This window comes from Heterocephalus glaber, unplaced genomic scaffold (genome assembly GCF_053883595.1).
Source record: "Heterocephalus glaber isolate CG9 unplaced genomic scaffold, H.glaber_assembly_v1.0 deba00001479, whole genome shotgun sequence".
Taxonomy (NCBI): Eukaryota; Metazoa; Chordata; class Mammalia; order Rodentia; family Bathyergidae; genus Heterocephalus; species Heterocephalus glaber.
Window position 1 is genome coordinate 13,804,649 of NW_028258316.1, and position 21,970 is coordinate 13,826,618.

General features: G+C 46.3%; 1 protein-coding gene across 6 annotated transcripts in view; it reads right to left on the reverse strand.

Annotated features, from left to right (window-relative positions):
* Gsn (gelsolin) overlaps window positions 1–9,095 on the reverse strand; it is a 53,114-nt gene extending 44,019 nt beyond the window's left edge. For 2 of the 6 annotated variants that reach the window (XM_004849458.4, XM_087183278.1), the window contains exon 1: window positions 9,031–9,083. The gene's annotated coding sequence lies outside the window, so the exon portion shown is untranslated. Of the gene's footprint in view, window positions 1–8,858 lie in introns of all 6 variants that reach the window. The other 4 variants (XM_004849459.4, XM_087183279.1, XM_087183280.1 and 1 more) reach the window with 4 other exon arrangements.
* Between the last annotated feature and the right edge of the window lie 12,875 nt (window positions 9,096–21,970).

A 21,970-nucleotide genomic window follows, 5' to 3' on the forward strand; every position in this document is an offset into this window, starting at 1 on the left:
GTTGTATATTTTTTTCTTATTTTTTAATAACCTTAAAAATATAAAAAACTGTTCTTAGCTCAGTGGCATACAAAGACAGATTGGGGCCTCTCTAGGGGTACAGTTTACATCCATACCTATAGAGAGAATAAAGCTTTCTGGCCTTAAGCACAAAACCTTCTGGCGGAAGTATTTATTCCAAATGCTAGGCCCTTCGGCTGTATTTCTCTCCCTTAGATGGCTTCCCACTGAGACACTGTCTCCTAACAGGGCCCTACCTCACTGTGCAGCCAAGCAGTAAACTATTTCAAGGATTGCTCACATTCTAGAAACTCACAGCTGTGAACCAAATAAGCAGCCTGACCTAGTGTTGGAAGAGAAGGAGGTAAATATGATGGGTAGAAAGAACCACAAGGATAAGACATTAATAAGAATTTGGCCTCCAGGTTGGTGGTAAGCTCAATGGTCCAGCATATATTTAGCATACACAAGGGCCTCGATTTGATATCCAGGGCCACACACAAAGTCTGGGCACTAGACTGGGTCCTGTCACTGGCTCTTTATCCCTTAGACCAGGCCCTACCACAGCCCTAATGAAGCAGAATCGACATTTTGACCAAATCCCAAGTGACATGTGTGCACAGAGAGTCTGAGATGCACTAGAACGTTCTTTATGTCCAGCTGCAACGTTGTTAACAAACCTTTCCCAGAGGAAAGAAGGGGATTCTTACGGCTTTTTATGATTTTGACGGCTTTTCCTGGTGTCATGGTGTTAAAGGTTCTAAGCTCATGTCCGCACCCTGACCTCTCAAACACTCCACTCCAGGATACACGAAGGACAGGCCAAGACCTCCACTTGACCTTGACAACCTCTGGAGGGAACAGGAGAAGGTGCCATTCCTTTTGACGAAGTGGCAAGAACCAGATTAGGAAATGACTTACCAAGACCACTGGTCAAGACAAACTAGCAGTAGGACCATGGCCAAGCTGAGATTGAATAATAATTGAAATAATTCGGGTTTAGATGAGTACTTCTGAAATCTCACAAGAGGTGGAACAGCACTCAGAGGACTAGGTGGGCACTTCAGGAAATGCATGTGCTATCTCAAGCCTGAGTGTCAGGACCAGGAGGGAAAGGGGTGGGCTAGGCCATTCCTGAGGCCCAGCTGTTAAAGCCAGGTCTGGAACCCGCTGTGAGGTGAGGAAGCAGTCAGGAGAGGCATCCTCCACTGAGGCTCACCATGGACACCCGTAGGTGTCTGGGGTTCAGGGCTAAGCATGGAGACCGAGGAATGACCAGGCATAAGCACTGGTGGGATGCTCAAAATGTGTCCATTTTACAGGTGAGGAAACTGAGGTCTTAGGAGGGGCCAGAGCTTCTTACCAAAGTCAAGAATTTTTCCCTGTAGCTGACACAAACACTTGTATCAGAAAACCTAATGGAGGAGCATGTAGAAGTGTGTAATTGATTGACCTGGAAGTAATCGATCTCCTTATATGTATTACGTTTTCTTTTACAGATGCATTCATTATACAAAGGACTCATACTGGGCTTTCATGGCAAGGCCCCAAGGACAATGTTTCCCACATTCAAATTTGTACAAGAACATAGATTCGGATTTAGTACACCCAGGGTAGGTAGGATTGCCAGATAAAATTAAATTTGAATTTCAGACACACTATGAAATTTTTGGTAGAAGTATGTTCTAAATGTCACAGGAAAGGTACTAACACTAAATAATTACACATTTTTCTAATCTGAAATTCTAATTTAAGTAGCATCCTATTTTGTTTTCATTTCTTTTACTTGCTAAATATGGCAACCCTAGGGGCAGAGCTGACATTCCACATTTCTAAAAAGCTCCCAGATGAAGCCCTTGTGCATGCAAAATACCATTTAAATTTATGAAAACTGAATTTTATGTAACCATGAATTCTATGGTATTTTTAAAAGACCACTAGAAAAGCTAGGCAGGCAGCTCCCACCCTATGAAAGAAAGAAGTCAACCACTGGAATTTGGAACACGCTTGGTAAGACAAACAGGGGTACCCTTGGGAGAAGGGTGCAGGGGACAGGGCCCAGGCAGCCCACAGATGCCTCCTCCTCCTGTGTGACCCTATTCAACCCAGCTACACTTCCTGCCCTGCAGTCCAGGAAGCCATGACCATATGGCCAGTCCCTCAGTGGCTCCATTAAATGGGAAGAATCTGCGCCTACCTGCTCATACCCCAGGGTAGCTTTGAATCAGGCGAGAGAACAGAAACTCCTGGCACCTGAATGATTACATTTACCAGGCACCAAGTGAGGGACTTTGCAAACGCCTATAAAGTGAAGTGTTGAAACCCTAACTTTACAGATGAGGAAACCAAAACACAGGGAGGCAATTTGCTCAAGGTCTTACTACACATGCAGAAATTGGAAGGAGAATCAAGTTCTCTCTGCTCTTCAGCCTGGAATCTGAACTCTATCCTTTACTGCTGCTGAACAATGCAAATGCATTTGTTGAATGAATGAATGAATGAGGTATGATATTTTAGGAAAATGATCTCTGAACCTTCTGATAGGACAGCTGGACCTTCCATAACCAGCTCTTCAAGAATGCCACCACCCTCCTGAATGGCTGGAAGGAATGAGGACCTTTCTGTGCAGCAAGTTGCCAGAATGTATCATTTTTTTGTTTTGTTTTGGTTTTTTGGTACCGGGGATGGAACTTGGGACCTTGCGCTTGGGAGGCAGGTGGCGGCACCACTGAGCTAAATCCCTGGCCCAATATATCATTTTTGACCTAGGAACTGTATTTCTAATAATAAAGGAAGAACACAAAACAATTATGCAATAAGGTGTTCATTGCAGTATTATTTATAAAGAGTCTAAATATTTAACAATAGAGGATTGCTATGTAAATGTGGCATATACTTACCAAAGATCAATAACAGAGAGACAAAAAATCAAGTTGGCATGTATCACTTCCATAATTTAAAAAGTAGAACTGGGTATAAATTTGGTGGTAGAGCACTTGCCTAGCATGTGCAAAACCCTAGGTTCCATCCCCAGCACAACAACAATGAAAAATGAAACTTTTTTTAACATATAAAAATGCATCATCTCACCTCTTTAGTCCCCTGACATATTGGAGGAATTTAAAATACAGTAAATATGCTTTTATCTACTTAGGTATACTTTAAAAACTTTTAAAAACTAAATTTCAAAAGAGTTCTTAATATTGTAAAGATATTATACTGAAACATTAAGAAAAAACAGAAAGTCAAAGTAAAAAATTATAAATGCAGTATGGCCATAATCTTGTGAATGTGACCACACTGAAATGCACTGAAAATATCAGAAAGAAAATGCACTTACATGTTACTGGTTACCATCTCTGTTTGGCAAAATTATGGACAGTTATTTTTACATTGTTTTTTTTTTACTTTGCAAGTTTTCTATCACAAGTGTGTATCATAAGGAGGGGAAAGGTCCCTAGAAGAAAGGAGACAAAAATCCTCGATGCCATCCACACCACTAAACCAGTCTTCCAAATTTAACTAGTATTTATCAAGCACCCACCACAAGCCAGGCTCCCTACGGCAGGGACATCCAGGTCTGAGGCCCCACCCCGAAGGCTCACAAACACAGAATACATGCCATTTGCTGGGTAAATAAGCCTGGCCCAGATGGTATATTTGTTGAAGCCAGAAAGTAACCAGACTACTTGCTTAATGAGCTCAGCAGAATAAATGAATCCACTCCCACTAGTGGGGCTCCCTGGCTGGAATTCCCTGCAAGACTTCCATGGCTCAAACTTTTTCTAGATCCCTCTTGGAACAATGGGTTTCAGAGATACCTTCAGGTCCAAGGAAAAGCAAAGGAGTTTTCATTCCTTAATCCGAACACTGAACGCAAGAGGCGTACAGGTGTCCAGTGACTCGGAACAAGCACGGGACCTGGGAAGGACCCTGATGAGCCAGGTGGCTACTGAGGACCCTTGGGCAAGGTTGCTCATAGCACAAGGCCTCAGTTTCCTCATCTGTAAAATGCAGTCAATACCTCTTCCTTCACAGGGCTGTTAACAGATAAAGCAAAACTGTGAAAACAAATGGTGAACACATACAATTAGCGTCCCACATGCTGTGGTCATTGTTATTATTATTGCTTGCAAAACAGGGAATAGGATATATAATGAACCCTAGGCCTCCACTTCCTCTCTGCAAAATGGGGCCATCAAATTAACTCAAAAGATCAAACTCAAGAACAGCAGTTGAAGTGATGTGCTCACTGCTATGGGCACGCTTTGTGCTCTCAGACAGACAGGTGCCACGCTCATGTGCTGGGCAAAGCCCTCCAACTCGGAGGCCACCAGAGCAGGGCCGGCCTGACACTGCGCTGTCCACCCAGTGCAGTGGGTGGATCCGGAGACCAGGAGAAAGGCACCCTTGGCCCAAGGCACCCAGCACTCGGTCAGTGGCAAAGCTGGGACCCATGTCCAGGCTTCCCGCTGGCCTGCTTTGCCAACCACACCCTCTGCTCTTCTCTGTCCCAGCCTCAAATTGCTGATGTGTGCCACGCAGGGCAGGGGGGAGCAGGCATATGGCAGGGGCGGGGGCAGGGAAGCTGGCCAGCGGCAGGAACTGAGCCTGCCTGTGGTCTCCAGCTTCGCAAACCACATCAGGCTGAAATAGAACACACGCTCATTCAGTTGAAAGAAAGGAGATATTTTTACTTAACATCTCGCAGCTGCCTAAACAGGGGCCTCTTTCTTTCCCTCCTCCCCAAAATGCATAACTCCTGGGACCTGCTTTTCTGGGCCTCAGTCTGCATTTTATCAGGGAATAAGCAGCGGGGAGAGGGGGGACCCACTTTTCCTGGCTTCCCCAGATGGGTCTGCACTTGAGCCAATGCCCAAGGTAGGGGAGAAGATAGGGGGACCAGTGCTGGCTGGGCTCCCATCTCACCAATGACCTTGTCTGCCAAGTCCTGTGTCCGGGAGGGAGCCTGGGATCTTGACATGGGCTAGAGACTGATGGTGAAGAGAAGTCAAAGTTCACAGTAACCCTAGGAGGCCACTCCAGGCTTCTGTGCTGCAGCACTGATCTCCCCAAGCTGTGCAGGGGACCCCACCTTCTAACAGCCCTAGCAAATAGGCCCCACCAGCTCTTACAGCGTAGGCTGCCCATGACCTGCGGGAGACTATCAGTGCAGTAATTAAGAGTTACAGCTCTGAAGTCAGGCCTCTGGAATCCTGACATCACCACTTGTAGCTACACAAGTGAGGGCCTGTTATGCTGCAAAAGCCTCAACTTCCTCATTTGTCAAAGAGGATAACAGTATCTGCCTCGGAGGAATGGCTGCAAGGAGTCAATGAGGGAATTAATGTGTGTTCAGTATTGGCATATAGAAGTGGAGCTGCTCCTGCTTCTGCTTCTTGTTCTTGCTATTATTATTATTATTATTGTTGTTGTTATGCAGATGAAAATCTTCCCATTTTACAGGTGAGGAAACTGAGGCAGAAAGAGATAGGACTTCCGCACGATCACCCAGAACTCATGTGGCTCCACGCCTAAGCCAATGCTTCCCACTGCTCTCACACAGTGGTCTCCAGTAAGCAAATATTCACACTCTGACAGCAGACAAGGCTGCAGAAGGTTCTGGAAGAAAACCAGAGACCAGTGTCTCATCCAAGTACTACAGACCCAGCACCCCCACGACCGGGCGATGTGTCGCAGAAGATAAGTTGTCCACGTGCAGCAGGGAGCCCGATAAGAGTTGGTGGCGAAAACATGCAAAGGCCTCCGATCCACACCCTAGGTCGTAATAGTGTGACGAAGTAATAGTGGCCACCCCTGGGGAACGAGGGGGTTTGAAGGGACAAAGTTACCTCCATTCTTTTCTCTATTTTTGAATCTTTAACAACTATTTTTTAAAGCAAAATACTTATTAGCACATTTTAGATATACATAATGATCACATTCATCATAGGGAATTTGTACCTGCAGTGATATATCTTGCTTCTCCTTTTTTCCCATTCCTTCCTCCCCTTGACCCCTCTTTCCCTCCTTATTTACAAAAGATTTCCTTCCATTTTTTCTTCCATTCTCTTTTTTTTCCTTGTCCCTTCTTTCCTTTCTCCCTCCCCCTTCCTTGTTCCCCTTCTCATTTGAACATTTTCTTCCCACTTCCCAATGTCTATTATACATTTTGGTCCTTATTTCCACTTTTGAGTTCTCACACCAGAGAAATAATGCAGTATTTAAAAATGTGTGCCAATTTATCTCACTTAAGAGTATGGTTTCGAGGTGCATCCATTTAGCTAGAAATGTCTCAAGCTTTTCCTTCTTTATGGCACAGTCGTACTCCATTGTATAAAAAACTGCATCTCCTTATCCATTCACTGGTTGATGGGCACTTGGGCTGTTTCCAAGATTTAGCTATGACAAACTGCAGCTATAAACATGGGTGTGCATATATTGCTGTGGTATGCTTTTAATATGTATGGAAAGATACCAAGAAAGGGAATAGCTGAGTCCAACAGAACCTCTAGTTTAAGTTTTTTGAGAAATCTCCACACTGATTTCCACAGTGGTTGCACCAGTCTGCACTCCCACCAGCAGTGGAGAAAGGTTCCTTTTTCTCCACAGCCCCACCAGTATTTGTTAGTGGTTATTTCTTGATAGCAGCCATTCTTTCTGGAGTGAGATGGAATCTCAACATTGTTTTCGTTTGCATTTCACAAATGACCAGTGATGTTGAACATTTGTTTTCATATATTTATTTGCTATTTCTACTTTTTCATCTGAGAAGTGTCTATTAACTTTTTGTTTTAAAACTAATTTTTTAAAAAAAGAAAAAATAGCAATACTGAAAGTAATGCAACAGCTTTATCCAGTAGCTATAATAAACCTGTCTGCTTTGAGATGAAATTTATTGCAGGATTTGTCTGAGGTCTTTGGTTGGGCTTCTGGAATCTGCCACCCTGTTGCATCCTAGCAGGTGCCACTCTGGTTAAGATCTGCCCTTTCTTTCCCTTGGAGGCAACAGCCTCCTCCAAGTCTCCCTGCCTCCACTTCGGCCTCTTCCAATGCATCCCCTGTATCAGCCACCAAATTCACAGAACTTTTATCCTTGCTCTTGTCAAAAATCTTTCTCAACTCCTCGCTATCTTCAGATTAAAGCCCAAGCCCTTGGTTCACAATCCAGTTCCAACTCCTCCCTTCTATTTCCCCGACCTCCACCCTAGCCGTGTGCTTTGTTTGGAAGACTTCTGTGCCTTTGCACAAGCTGTCACTGCTTCTACATTAGCTTTTCCCCATCTTTTTTCTCTAGTAAAGGATGTCTCATCTTTGAGGACTGGCTTACCCAGACAGAATTAGTCACCCTTCTTGCAGGCTGAGGAACTCAGTGTGGCACAGATGAGAAGCACCTTGAGGACACAGAGTTTTGTCCTCCTCAGGGCTCCTGGGCCCCTTACAGGGCAAGCACAGAGCAGGGTCCCAGAAGAATGATGCATCCAGGAGACGGGAGGGAAGGAAATGCCATGATGGGCAATGCCTGCTCTCCTGGGCTCCTGTCAGTCCACAATAAGACTATGGAAAATTCTGCTGCAAAGCTCCCCTCCCTGGTGGACAGGGAAACCCCTGCTGCTGCGTAACTCACCCAAGTGCCAAACCAAGCTTCCTCGGCTGTTTACAGTCTCCCTGGCCCTTACAAATCCCCTTACAAATCGGGAGGCCCCAGGAAGGAAAGTGGAATTTCAAAGAAGCTGGATGGGACTGCCTCTCTCCCATCTTTCCTCCTCTGTTCCAAGCCTCTTTTCCTATTTAATACTAGCCAAGAAGCAGCAACCAGCACCCCTAAGTGTATGGAGGGGGATTAGTGAATGGAGGATCAAAGAAAGAGTCTGAAGCCCACCGGTGAGGAGCCACCGAAATGCAGACGGGACCTGGGTCCCAGCCCTGCCTGGGAATCGCCGTGTGGCTAATGTCCACACTCTCTCCAGGCCTTGAATTCTCTCATGGTAGAATGGGGACAGGCTAAGGCTCCAGGGAGCTGTGGTCAGTATAAAATGCACCGCAGCCAGATGTCCTGGTGCCCTGGTCAGAAATGTGGCCCTGGGAGAACAGGACGTGCAGGATTCAGTCTTTCAAAAGGCCCGCAGGCCAAACAAAAGCACAGGCCGCTCCCCGCTCCCCGAGGCCCCGCCTTACACCTGGATGCCCTACCTCCAGGAGGGCAGGAATGAATCGGAATGATCGCTGCTCTGGGGGACAGAATAAGGGGGTGCAGGTCTAGGCAGAGGAAGAGTTCAAACAAAGCCATAACTTCCCACCCACACCCTGCCCCAGACTTCCCGGGTTGGGGCCTCCCTCCCGGGCACTGGGCGGAGGGTAGGGGGATGGCTGTACTCAAGTTGAGGGAGGCTGGGCCCGAGAAGCGATGGGAGCCCGGGGTGGGGGGGTTCCAGTCACTGTCCCCAACTCTGGAAGAAGTTTCCGTGCGTGTCAGGGACACACACTACGGGCCGGGAGCGGACCACACCCCCAGGTAACACGTACGCAGATTTCAAAGCAGGGTCAGGAAGAACTTTTTAACAGTCCTGGGCCCAGAAAGAGGAAGGAGGAAGAGGCCTCCTTATCGGCCGAGCAGAGCAGGCTAAGGCGCTGTCCAGGAATGAGGGGCCCGCTGCCTCGAGTCCCCCGAGGACCCAACTCCCAGACGCGGGCTGTCACCTGCAAGCCGGCTCAGGCACCCCTAGGCCGAGGGTACCCCAGGCTCGGTTCCCCACCCTCGGGGGCGGGGTCAAGCTCAGCCCGGGTGCTCTCCGCGCGAGGGGCCTTTGGGCGCAGGCTTGGCCCCGCTCCTCTCGTGCCCCACCCGGACCACACACCCTGGTCTCCAGGAGGATCCGCAAAGAGAGAGAGGACGCCCTGCTCCAGCGATGCCCCCGCGGCCGGGCCGAGCTCCAGGCGCGCGCGATCGGACCAGGAGGGGAGGGAGAGAAGGGACTCGGAGCAGCCCCGGAGCCCCAGATGCCGGGCCTGGCCGCCCGCCTCCCCTACCTGCTGCAGCGGTGCTGGCGACGGCGGCTGCTGAGTCCAGCTGCGCTCAGCTGGTTCCAGGGCGGCGGGGGGGCGGGGCGCGGCCGGGAGCCGCCCTCGGGGCGGGGAGCCGGGCCGAGTGGGGGTTGGGGGAGCCCCTCCCGCAGGCAACTGCGAGGACAGAGGCTTTGAATCCGGACCAGCGTTCGCCCAGGGCCCTGTGTGTGTGATGCTTTACGAATCCCCTGGCTATATCCCGCAGGAAGGCATCTGGCTCCCCATTTACCCAGAAGGCAACTGAGGCCTGAGCAAGGAGGGGAGATTTGAAGAATCCTGGGGAAGGGCAGAGGAGCAGACCCAGGGGAGCCCCAGAGCTGCGCTGGAGCCAAAGAGCTCAGCAGAGTGGACTTCGTGCAATGCTTAGCTAGGATCAGCGGAGCAACATTCAGCCAAGGACGAGGACCTCAGGAGACAAAGCCCTCAGAGATGAAATGGGCTCCCCACGAAGGTAGGGGAGGTGCATGACAGCAGGGAGTAGAAGAGAATCATTCCCAGTAGCATCCAGGATGAAGAAACTGATGCCCAGGGCACCCCTGTCCTACAATGGGAACAGTACGGGGGCTCTGGAGTTGAGTAAGTTGGGCTCCGGTCACTCTGGGCAACCTACTTAACATAGTGGAGTCTCAGTTTCCTCGGAGGTGAAACAGGCACAGTCACCTGGCTCTTCGTGAGGCAGTGGAGAAGCTCTGTGGGAGCAAGACAGCACCACAGCAAGCGCAGTGTGCTCTCCGTAAACGACGTCCTCAGAGTGGTGTGGCACAGATTGAGAAAAGCCACAGTGGCCGGAAAGATGAGTGCAAGGTCACTTAGAGGAATGTAAGATTTTAGTATCTCCAAGATGCATCATGTGAAGGTACAAGATCCCAATGAGGAATGTAACTGTGTTGTATACCTAAAATGGTCCAATAAAGTTAATGGAAAAAAAGATTTTATTATCTCAACAGCCTCACTGTGCATTCGAGAAATTGCCTTTTATAGTAGAGCAGGGCACCAGACAATCTCCCAACAGTCCTAGTACAAACAGGCTTCCCTGGCTCCATTTGAAGAACTCGTGTCCTTGGCGAGGGCCTAGAGTAGATGACTGAGGTATCCATTCCCACCCCAGGTGGTGGTAGCAACCCCATGTTCAGTCAAAATGAAGCTGTCTCCAACACAAGGTAAAATGTAGCCAAGTCAATAACTGCTGGGTGCCAAGGGACAGAGCAGGAAAGGCTGCTGTTGTTTAAATAGCAGAGGAACACAGGAGCTTGGTTTTTACCTAGGTTTTTTTTATTGTTGTTTGTTTGTTTGGTACGGGGGATCAAACTCAGGACCTTGAGCTTGTGTGGCAGGCACCAGAACCACTGAGCTAAATCCCAGGCCCCTGTTTGTTTTTTCACTGAGAAGCTGCCAGAAAAGCACAGGGCCTGGGGTATCCCAGCCTGGCTCTTCCTCACACCCACCTCTCTTTGTACAGTAGCATTTGTCACAGGACCCATTTCTCTAGTGCCTCACGCCATGCTCTGGACTTCCCAGTTACCAACTTTATTCTCACTTCCCTTCCTGACTCCCATGGAAGGCATTACTGCATTCACTTTTCAGATGAGGAGGCCAAGCTACAGAAACAGGTAAGTAGCTCTCTGGACTCACACAAGTGACACCATACTGCCTGGACCTCTATGCATGAGTCCTTGGCCCCTGCTCCTTCATTCAGTATCCAATGTGACACTCTGCCATCCTTCCTGCCTTGGAAAACTGCCCCAGTTCCACTTTTTCTGAGAACTGAAGCAGGGTGCCCACACCAGAAGAGGCACACACCCACTCTCTGCCACTGTGATTTCTCTAGAAGCTGCCTGTGGTGCTGGTGGGGAGAAAGGCAAAACCACAGGCTGTTTGGCACGGAGCTCTTTGATTCCAAGCCCTGGCATCCCTGTGCTTTAGAATTATCTAACCTATCATTTCCAAACTCAGCAACTTCTCTCAGACAAAGGGAGGGGAACCTCTGAATCTCTGTCTGCATATGGCTGGAGAATATCATATCAGGATGGAGAAAACATTGGAGAATCTGCCCAACTCCTCATCTTAGGGACAGGGAAACTGAGGCTAAGAGAACAGAGGGGGTCGTATCCATAACACTATGATTGCTCCTTTTGGTGGCTGAAGAGGTATATAGGGATGGGCTGTTGCCAGAAATGATTAAAATGATGATGATGATGATGATGATGATGATGATGACGACGATGACAACTAATCTGTGTGTGGGACAGTCAAGCAAACTCCTAGGCATTAACATGTGTGTTTCACAGCTCATCAGGATATATCCCAGCCTGCTCTTTGAGGGTCAAGTCTGCCTTCCATGGGTGTCTAGAAGGCCCCTTTTCATTTGTGTCCTCTCCTCACTCCTTGGACATTCCTTGTCCTCATTCTAGACTCCTTGGATCTGGATATCCGTCAGGCCTATTTGTCCTGGATCCTCACCTCAGAGCGAATGTCTTATTGATGCGGATCTCCTCTGATGGGACAACCTTGCCAGATGACCACCTCCTCCACCAAGTGAGGATGGGAGAAATGTTTATTCCAAGCTGTAGGATAAACAATCAAGGATGCCCTCTCCCTCCTCCAGAAAGCCTCTTCCTATCCATGTTTGTACTATAACCCTCCACCCCCAAAACTGAGTTGATAGCATTAGGAGTGAACACCTGAGCCAAGATAGATTACCAGGATTTGGAATGGGAGCCAGGATGTGATAACTCTGGTTACCTAACTGGGCCTGTGAGGACTGGTCACCTCTGAAGGCCATGGATGCCATGCTGAGGCTGCCATCTTCCAGCATGTTCACAGAGAAAGCCAGTGAGAATCTTGTTAAATGACCAGATGAGTGTGGAGACTCTCACAGAAGAGAAGGGTGGGCTGGCCAGGAAAGATGTCTGGGTCAGTTGGGCTCTTATGGCTGCATATCACTCCTGGAGCTAGCTTCAGGAAATAAGTTATCAGGAAAAAAAAAAAAAGAAAATAACTCATCAGGATACATATTTACTAAGCATGGAGTCCCTTGTAGAAAGCTCTAAGAAGTGGAGCACAAGACAGAGATTTTGTGCAAGGGACTACTGGAGGGAGTGCTCTCAGGAGGTTCTGGGATATTCCATGGATCACCAGGTGTCAGGTTCAGACCACAAGAAGGACTTCAGTACTAAAGGGATCCAAGGAAGTGTTCTTGCCTCGTCTTTCATCTCTGCTCAGCACTTCATTCCTCAGCCTTGTATCACACAAGCATTTCTACTTTCCCAAAATGGCACTTACCAGCGGTGAGTTGGAGTTTTTATTTGTGGTCTACATCTAACTTGGGTCAGATGTCCACCCTTTATTCAGTAAACTCCAGAAAGAGTGGCCGGGCCACACTGCCCAAACCTAGCTGTGCCCACCACCAACTGTGGGTGGAGGGGTACAGTTCCCTGAGAAAAGAGGGAGAGCTGGCAGAGAAAAAGCTCACCAGGTAGAAGACCTTGAAGGGTGAAGAGACTGAATATGGAGGTGAGGAAGAAGGCAGAGTTGACTGCCCAGGCACAGAGTAAGCCCAGGTGTGGAAGCTGGGAAAGATGGGCCTGGAAGAGGGCATGAGTCCGTGCCTTGCCCTAGGAATGTTTACAACCAGCTGTTAAACACAGTCTTCAGTAGCAATTTATATAGCCTTATAATCACATACATTAGAAGTAATAAAGTCTCAAAACTGATTACTTCTCAATTATTTGACTATACTCCATTACTACCTATGCTCTTAAAGTCACTCTAGTTACTTGTCTATATGGTAGAAATACTATGTGATTGTGTGCTACTGCACATTTCTGTCCAGCTGCACATTCAATGACATTATGCCGTAGCCTGAAATCACCCAAGGTGGGAATATTTACACCACAGAAATCGGCAAAATTCTTAAGTCAGGGCATCCAATGCCCCTGCCCCATTTACCAGCATGTCACTGCCCAATATCCTGGGATCCTCCCACTGGACTCTGTTTGGATGTCTGTTTATGAGTCTGTGCTCATTGGACCAGGGGCTCAGTGGAAGGAGAAAATGTGTTTGCTTGGTTTTCCGATGTGACTCCAGGGTCAAATAGTGCCTGGTCCAGAAGTGATGCGTAGCAACTTTTTAACTGGATTAATTGGTGGGGTGAGTTTGGTCAGACAAGTGCTTTGACTACATTAGGAGGACCAAGAGAGGGCTTTGAGAGCTGCCGACCCAGATGTTTTCCAAATGCTCTGGGCAGGAATGTGTTTGCCCTATGGTTTTAATTTTATTTTTTACTTTTTGGTGCTAGGGGTTGGACCTAAGGCCTTCCACATACTTAGCACACACTCTAGCACTGAGCTCCACCCCTAGTCCCATTGGTTTAATGAAAATTTAAAACTATAAGTTCCAAGCTGGGGATGGTGGCTCACGCCTGTGATCCCGACACTCCAGAGGCTGAGGCAGGAGGATTGACATGAGTTCAAGGCCAATCTGGGCTACATGGTAAATTCAAGGCCAGCCTGAATTACATAGTAAGACCCTATCTCAAAAAACAAAAACAAAAAAGACTGTAAGTCCTGTAACCACTATAAGTTCCCTATAACTCAGTCCTAAGACCCAGTGTTTATAACTTGCCATGTCACTCAATTCCTAGCAGACATGATTTTGTAATCCTGCCCATAAATGCCAGTGAGAAGCTGCAGAGTTCTGCCATGAGCAAGGGCCACTGACTCTGGTACTCAGTGGAGGGTTTCCCAGCCAGGCAGCCTCCCAGGCTAAATTTCCAAGGAAAGACCCCAAATGCCAGATGATTCTCTTTCTTCCGTGGGCCTGCCACGGCTGCTCCCAGCTCCATACAGCTGGCCCTGTGAACATGGGGTTTATAATAATAACTAAAAGCATAATTACAATGACCATACTTTGAGAGCTTACTGTATGCTGGCCTCTTGATTATTTTAGTCCTGACGACTAAGTTAGGAATTGTTATCGTCAGGGCCTCAAATCAGTAAGCAGGCTCAGAAAGGATGAGTAACCTGCCTACAGTTCCACATTTGGGTGAGAGGCAGAACAGGATTTGAATCCAGGTCTGTCTCCAAGCACAGCTTCTCTCTACAGCCAGGGTAAAAGGAGTCCAAGAGCAAGGTCAGGTCTGTTCTATGCCTCCTGTTAGGCCCACTCTCTGTCCACTTCAGATAACAACTGACAACTTACTGTTGGTGTGTGTGTACACACAGTGCTGGGGATTGAATTCAGGACCTCACACACACTAAGTGCTGTACTCTACCACTTAGCTACATCCCAGTCCCTACTTAAACTATTGCTCTATATGGAGAGTATTTGGTTGTTTAAGAAATGTAGAAGTATTTTTTAAATGGTTATAAATTGCCAAGCTTTAGAAATACAAAGTAAGTTATAAAATCCCTTAAATGCACACCAAAAAAAAGAATCTTGGTAGCAGTGGTATTTTTGCACTAGGAGGTACAAGTTCCAAGTCACTCGGCCTCTCTCTGCCTTGGCTTCTTCATCCGATAATAGTGTCCAATCCAAGAGCTGTGGGGAAATTAAATAAAATTATCCGCGTCACGGCCTGAGGCATGGAAGAGCTCTGGGAACAGGAGGTGGGATCATTACTGGAGTCTGCTAGGCAACAGCACACAGGTATTTAAGTTGAGTGAGCTCGGGCCAGCGTGAGCAGAAGGCCAGGCCCATGGATGGAATTGCAAATCGACCCAGACAGCAAGAAGCATCGGGCTTAGGACAGCAGTAGCCATGGGTGCTGCTCTGGGCATTATTATCTCCCTTAAGTCTAGCAACAAATTTCTCAGATTGGAACTTCTCACACTTCCACTTCATAGCTCCAGAAAGAGAGGCTCAGCGAGGTGAAGTCACTTGTTCCCATTGCACAGCTGGGAAATGGCAGAGCCGAGATAGACCCCGGATTTCCTCCAAAAGCCACTGCCTCCTATGGAGGGCTGGGAGGATGCCAGGCTGGGGGCATGGGCAGTGAGAAGCTGTCGAAGGCAGGAGACTGACTCTGCTGGACCCTGGTCAAGAAGATGAGTCCCAGCATAGGCCACAGGGGCCAGATGGCCTCACAGCCCATGCCTGCCAGGGATTTAGCAGGCAGAGCTGGCTTTTGTTCTAGATGAATCGGGCCAGCTGTTTCTGAAAGGCCAGCCCTACTCTTGTAGGCTTGGCCATCCAGAAGGCATTCAGCTGTCCCCGCCAGTCACAGTGTGGGGGGAGGGGTGATACTTTGTACACTGGACCAAACCATTTACAGAGCTATATTATCAGCTCACGCTCCTCAAATGTGGTGCTGTGTCTTGGAGTTGAAACGCACAGGCTGGCAATGCATTACCTTCTTTTGGAATTTGAAAATAATTTTTAAAAAGAACAGCTGATGGGATTAAGGTTTTAGTCAAAAGTTGATCTCCCTCCTCCTCTGTCCTCATCCCCCGCTGCTTTCCTCCTCCTTCTTTCCTTTCTCCCTTTTCTTCCATGCTTCTGTTTCTTTTTCCTGTTTTCCCTCTCTTCCTTCCTCTTTTTATTGCTGGAGTCCACAGATCCCAATCCCTGTCCTGTATCTACCTTGCAAGTGACCCCCAGCAAGTCTCTCACTCCTCGGAGTCCCCATGGTCTCATCTGCAAGCTGGGACCCTAAAAGTAACTTCCTAAAGGAGTGCACACCGGGCTCATGGCACCAGGGCTGTTGTGTGGCACTGATCCCAGCCCAGGGAGAACCAACAGCATTTCTCTCATAAGATCCCAAACCATCCTTCGGATCCTTAGCCCCTAAGGCAAGTCATTCTAGGTTGTCTTCTTTTATATCTATAATTTGTAAGAATGTCTTCAAAAGCTTATAGTACAAATAGCATCACTTTTTTTTTTTTCTCAAATGCAAACCATACTTTTGAGAAACCCAATACCTGATTAGCAAGAAGCACAAGGTTTCCCTGCGCTCTGCCTCTGCTCCTGAATGTTCCCCACAGCCATTTTCCAAGGTCCCAGCCAGACAGAAACCATGCAGCAGAATGTTTGTATATCTCCCCTTAGGGCCACTCTCTTTCTTGTCTACAGATGCCTACATTTTCCCCTTTTAAGGATGAGAAAGCATCCTTCAGGCAGTAAAAGATGAAGGACTCAGAGGGATAGTCAAAACTATTGTTCCTTAGAACTGAAAAAGAAAATCAGTTAAATGTAAATCTTCAGTGTATAACTCGTGACACCTCTTTTTTAAGTATACAGTTTGATCGTGGCGTGAAATAAAATTGACACAGTCTGGCTTTATGGGAACCCATGAAAGGCGCTTGGAATCGCAAGTACCCAGGGCTGGGAGTTGGTAAGCTTTGTATTTTAGCACTCTCCAGACAAACTCCAAACTCTTAAGCTGGCATCAGCGGCCACACACTATCTGGCTTTGCTTTATCTCTCTAATCTCATCCCATCCCCTTCCTATCTGAACCCTGTACACTTATGCCACTGAATCACCTGCCAGTCCTCTGGCAAGTCATGGTTTCTGTCATCTGGACACCTCTAAACCTCTCTCTCTTGGGATTGCCCATCATTACATCCCCCTCATTGGACTCTTACTTTTTATGTTTCAGACTCATTTAGTGGGGACCCTCTTTAGAAAGCCTGCCCCCCGTCTCCCTCCAGGGCACTCGCTGTCAGCTCCTGCTCTCTGTCCACCAGTCCTCTGACATGCTCTATCATAACACTTCCTGAACCATTCTGCCCACATGGGCCCCTTGTCCTACAAGTCTTTACCCCAGACCTCCAATTAATTCCTCTATAAGTGATGACTTAGTTGCTGACTTGTTTCCTGTTTCCACCACCAAGCTGTGAGCTCCTTAGGGACAGGGACAGAGATCTCTTTCTCTGCTCCCTATGAAAGGGCCCTGAACACAAGCAGCCCCTCAACACACACTGTGTTCTAGTTATCTGTTTATGTTTCTAGCTCTACCAGTGAACCCCTATGAGCAGGGACCAAATCGTGTTCACTATTATGCCCCCAGCATGGACTTGGGGGATATAGGAGACTATTTAAAGTGTTGATTGGATAGATGGATGGATGGATGGATGGATGGATGGAGTGAATTAGAAGAACATGAAAGCCGGGTGAAAAAAAATCAAATAAAGGAATTCTAAATAACATTATGGAAACAGCCTACTGATATAAATGTTACTTTTGCTATTTGAAGTAAATAGAAGGCTTCTCTTCTTATTATGCTCAGTTGTACTGCTGAAAGGGGAAAAAAAAGACTTATAATGGAGTTGGTTCAGGCTAACCTTTAAAAAATAATCACCACAGAAATCCAATGACTGGAGTAGCCTTTTAGTGACTAGGCAAACATTGATATCAATTTACATTAATTAGAAAGGCTAAGATACCTTCTCAAAACCTTTGCTTCCTTCATCTCCTAGGTTTGTATCGGATATCACCCTGAGGTTTTTTTTCAAGTTTTATATTTAAAAAATACTGTAACTTATTAAGTGTCTTTAATATAGACTTCACCTTTAAGTTAAATAGCATGTGCCTCCAAGTTTTCTAAAATCAGAGAACAGTACCTGGCATAAGACTGTCAACAATGAGAATCTTTAAACCCAGTGCTGCTGTAGAATTCTAGATTGTAGATTGTAACACATCCACAGATACTTCCATTTTTATATACTGTAGTTGTTATCATGTGCAAATAATTACGCACACAGATTTTTCTTCTTGTCATGTAATTTAGCAAGCATTTTCCTGGGCTGCAAGATACCCCATATATTTTTTCTGAACAAGTCATTCAACCTAAGCCTCAGTAATCACTGCCACTCCGGCAATGCCTCTCTCAGAGCTGTTGAGCGTTCTGTGAGCTAATGGGCAGGGGATGCTCTGGCTGGTGAGAGGGCCAGCTTTGGGGTCACACATCTTTCTGGAATTCCTTGTCATCTTTGAGCCTTGGTTCTCTGATCTGCAAACTGGAAATCATAGTGCCTTATACAGAGAGTTGGCATCAGAATTAAATGAGTTTTTAAAAAGCCATGTGTGTTGTGCTGGGTTTATTCCCCAACACCATAAAAAAAAGTGTAATATTTAACCTAGTGTTTATTACACAGTACCTCTTAACAAATGGTATCTGCTATTATTACTATTCTTCTTGGTGGCATTATTTATTATAATCTTTCCTTTTCCATGGAGTTCCTATAGCATGATTATTTAACCTTTACCAAATACTTTCCTATTCCTCTACTCTTATGGGTAATTCTGCAAGGTGCATCCTCAGCCACACAATCTTTTCTTCAAAAACATGTATCTCTGGGGCCAGGGATTTAGCTCAGTGGTTCTGCTGCCTGCCTCACAAACACAAGGTCCCGGGTTTGATCCCAGGTATCCCCCCCAAACATGTATCTCTTCATGTACGTGGAGAAAAAGGGAACTTTCTACATTATTGGTGGGAATATAAACTAGTACAACTGCTACATAAATCAGCATGGAGATTCCTCAAAAAACTAAAAATTGAAAAAAACCTAAAAATTGAAATTTCATTTGAACCAGCTATATCTCCTCTGAGTATATTCTTGAAAGAGTTAAAGATATCTACTATAGAGATACATGAGTACCCATATTTATAGAAGCATAATTCACAATGGTCAAGTTCTGGAAACAGCCTAGGTGACTATCAGTGGACAAATGGATACAGAAAGTATGGTATTAATACTCAAAGGAATTTTATTCAGCCACAAAGAGGGATGAATTCAAGAAAAAGATAAGTTGGAACATTTTTCATTCTTTTTGATCCAGCAATCAGATGCCTTTTATACAGAAGCACTCAAGTATGTCAAAATGGCACATCTGCAAGGTTATTTAAACATTGCTTATAGTAGCATAAAATTAGAAATCACCTGCATCCCATTAATAAGGGATTATATAAATAAATTATGAAACATGCCTATATTGGAATACCACTGCATTGTAAACAAAAGTAGGAAAAATCTTTCTGTAGTGAAATGGAGCCATTCCCAAGATCTATCTCTAGTTTTAATTTTTTGGGGGGGCGGGTACCGGAGATTGAACTCAGTTCCTTGCACTTGCGCAGCAGGTGGCGACTATCTCTAGTTTTAAATGAAAAACAAGGTACAGTGAATTAGCTAGCACGTACGTTAAAAATAAAAGGAAGGAGGGTCAGGGATTTAGCTCAGTGGTTCTGCCACCTGCCTCAAAAGCACAAGGTCTCGAGTTCGATCCCACGTACAAAAATAAATAAATAAACAAACAAATAAATAAAAGGAAGGAGCCAGGCTTAGCAGTGCACACCTTTAATCCCAACACTGAAGGAGGCAGAGGCAGGAGGACTGCAAATTTGAGTCTTGCATGTGCAACTTAGCAAGGATCTTCCTTCAGATAAAGAATAAAAAACACTGGAGATATAGTTCACTGTAGCATGCACTTGAGTTCAGTCCCCAGTACTGCAAATGAAAAGAAGGGAAGAAAGAGATGTTTATGTTTTCTTGCACTTGCATAAAATACTTTGGAAGGGTGAAAAAAAGAAATTGGTAACATTGGTTGCTCCTGGGGAGACTACTGGGTGGCAGGCAGATGGGGCAGGAAGTTTTTTGTGTCTATCCTACTGTTGATTTTGAATTTTAAACTATGTGTATGTATTATCTATCCAAAATGATAACAGTAGAAACAAATTGTGGTCACACACGAATTTTGCTGTGTGTGCTCATTGTTACAAGCCCTGGGGAAAAACTGCTCTTGTGTTGGGGAGAAAAACCCTTCTAAAGGCCTTTTGGTTGTGCAAAGTCGAAGCGCAGAGCCCATTCTAGAAGGGAAACATTAAACCAAAGCACAGGACAGCCTCTTAGGAGAAGACCTACTTCTGGTTTTAAATAATTCTCTGCCTTCTCTGGGATGAACCCAATAAATGGAGTTTGGGCCACTGGGAACTGGATGGAGAGAAAAGGAATGAGAAGAAAATTAGATAAGAATGGAACCAGGAGCTAAGATGGCCCCTCACAAATGCTATAAAGCTGACAGAGACCTTTAGAGCAAAAACCTTGTTTCACGGGGGGAGCCAAGTCTTGCTATTATGCATGACTGACTTGCTGACGTGGTTTAGTGCCAAAGCTTACCTGCTTTGTAGTTCCCACTCTCCCTGCCTACCTATAGCAATGGTTTGCCTTCATGCATGATGCAATTTAAACACTGATGCCCCTTTCACCTTAAAGGAGAAATTTTCTTTTAATTTTTTCTAGTTGGTTTGTTTTAATTGGTGATGATCAAGACTCTAGATTTACTAAGTCATCAATCTTCTGTTAAAAGTACTAAAGAAGGAGGAACTAGAAGAGAGAAAAAAGGAAGTGAGAGAGAGAGAGAGAGAGAGTTTTTCTCAAAACTACAAGGAGGCCTGAGGACAGAGGAGAAGAGAGTGAAGAAACAGTACCCCAAAGCCGTGCCAGCTTACAAGCAGACCCAAAGCACTTTACTAAAAAAAAAACAAAAAGGAAGACCCAATTGTAACAGGTGACTGGAGCTAGCAAAGCAGTGCTTTGAGTGATATATTTTGAGCATCACTCAAGGAGCAGGATGAGGCCTGAGCCATTGTGACAAGTGGCACAGCCACAACTAGAAGAACTTCCTGCTGCCTGCATGGAGCTCATCTGTGCACATTGTCCCTCTGTGGGGCTCCGGGGACTTCACCCCTCTGTTAGCACTGATAACTCACTGGGCCCTTGCCTAGCTGGAGAGGTGCCCAGCCACACCAGAGAACTTCAAAATGAACCTGTCCTGCCTCTCCAGCTCGCACATCCCCAGATGATGCCCCTGACAAAACCTATAAGCCCAAAGCAAGGGAATGGGGCTCTGGACCCAATGGAGTGGTGACAAGAAAGCTCCAGGGTTTGAGATGGGGGAAGGGTAACCAAAAAAGCGGGAGCTAAACTTAAGCTCAAAACCTTCTGAGGTCAGACAATGGTTAATGACACTGCTGCTACAAGTAGATGGGGAAAATCTGGATGGCAGTTGTCTGGCAAATCTGACAATGTTAAGCAACTGCTTAAAATTCATCCTGTAATGGACTGAATGTCTGTGTTCCTCCCAAATTTGTGTTGAAACCCTAACCCCAATGTGATGGTCTGTGGAAGTGAGGCCTTGGGAAGATAATTTAGTCCAGAGGATGGAGCCTTATATGGGGAGAATGGGGATTAGTGCCTTATAGGAAGAGGCCAAAGAGCTAAAAAATGAAGGTACAATGAGAAGTGGCAGGCAGCAATCCGGAGGAGAGGCCTTATTAGAACCCATCATGCTGGCACTCCAGTTTTGGACTTCCAGCCTCCAGAACTGGGGGGAGTAAACATCCGTTGTTTACAAGCCCCCCAACCCCAGTCTATGGTACTTTGCTGTAGCATCCCAAATCGACTAATTCAAGCTTCTATCTACCTCCAGGGTAAATTGCAAACTTCTTAGCCAGGTGTGGTAGTCAGGATAGGCTAGGTTACACTCCAGTAACAAATTAACCCCCACATCCTAGTGGCTTAATACAACAAAAGTTTATTTCTTGCCCAGGGTACCTGTGCAATGCACCTGTGGACCCTAACCAATGAGGAGCCACGGTCTTGGAGCTGACTCCTGGAGACCTGTGGCCTCCTTGGTTACTAGAGCAAGACAGGAAAGCTGAGGGCCAACTGATGCTTCATCTTTTATACTTTAGCATGGAAGTGACATACATGACTAGGACTCACAGCCCACTGATGAAACTAGTCATGTGATTCCTTCCAACTGCAGGGACTGGAAAATGCGGAGAGTAGATGGATGTTTGGTGAACAGGACATATCTCTGTCCCACATGACACTCAAGACTTCCAGCTTCATTTCCTGCCACTGTCCCCCTTTCTAAATTCATAATCTCCCCTGGTCACAGGCATCT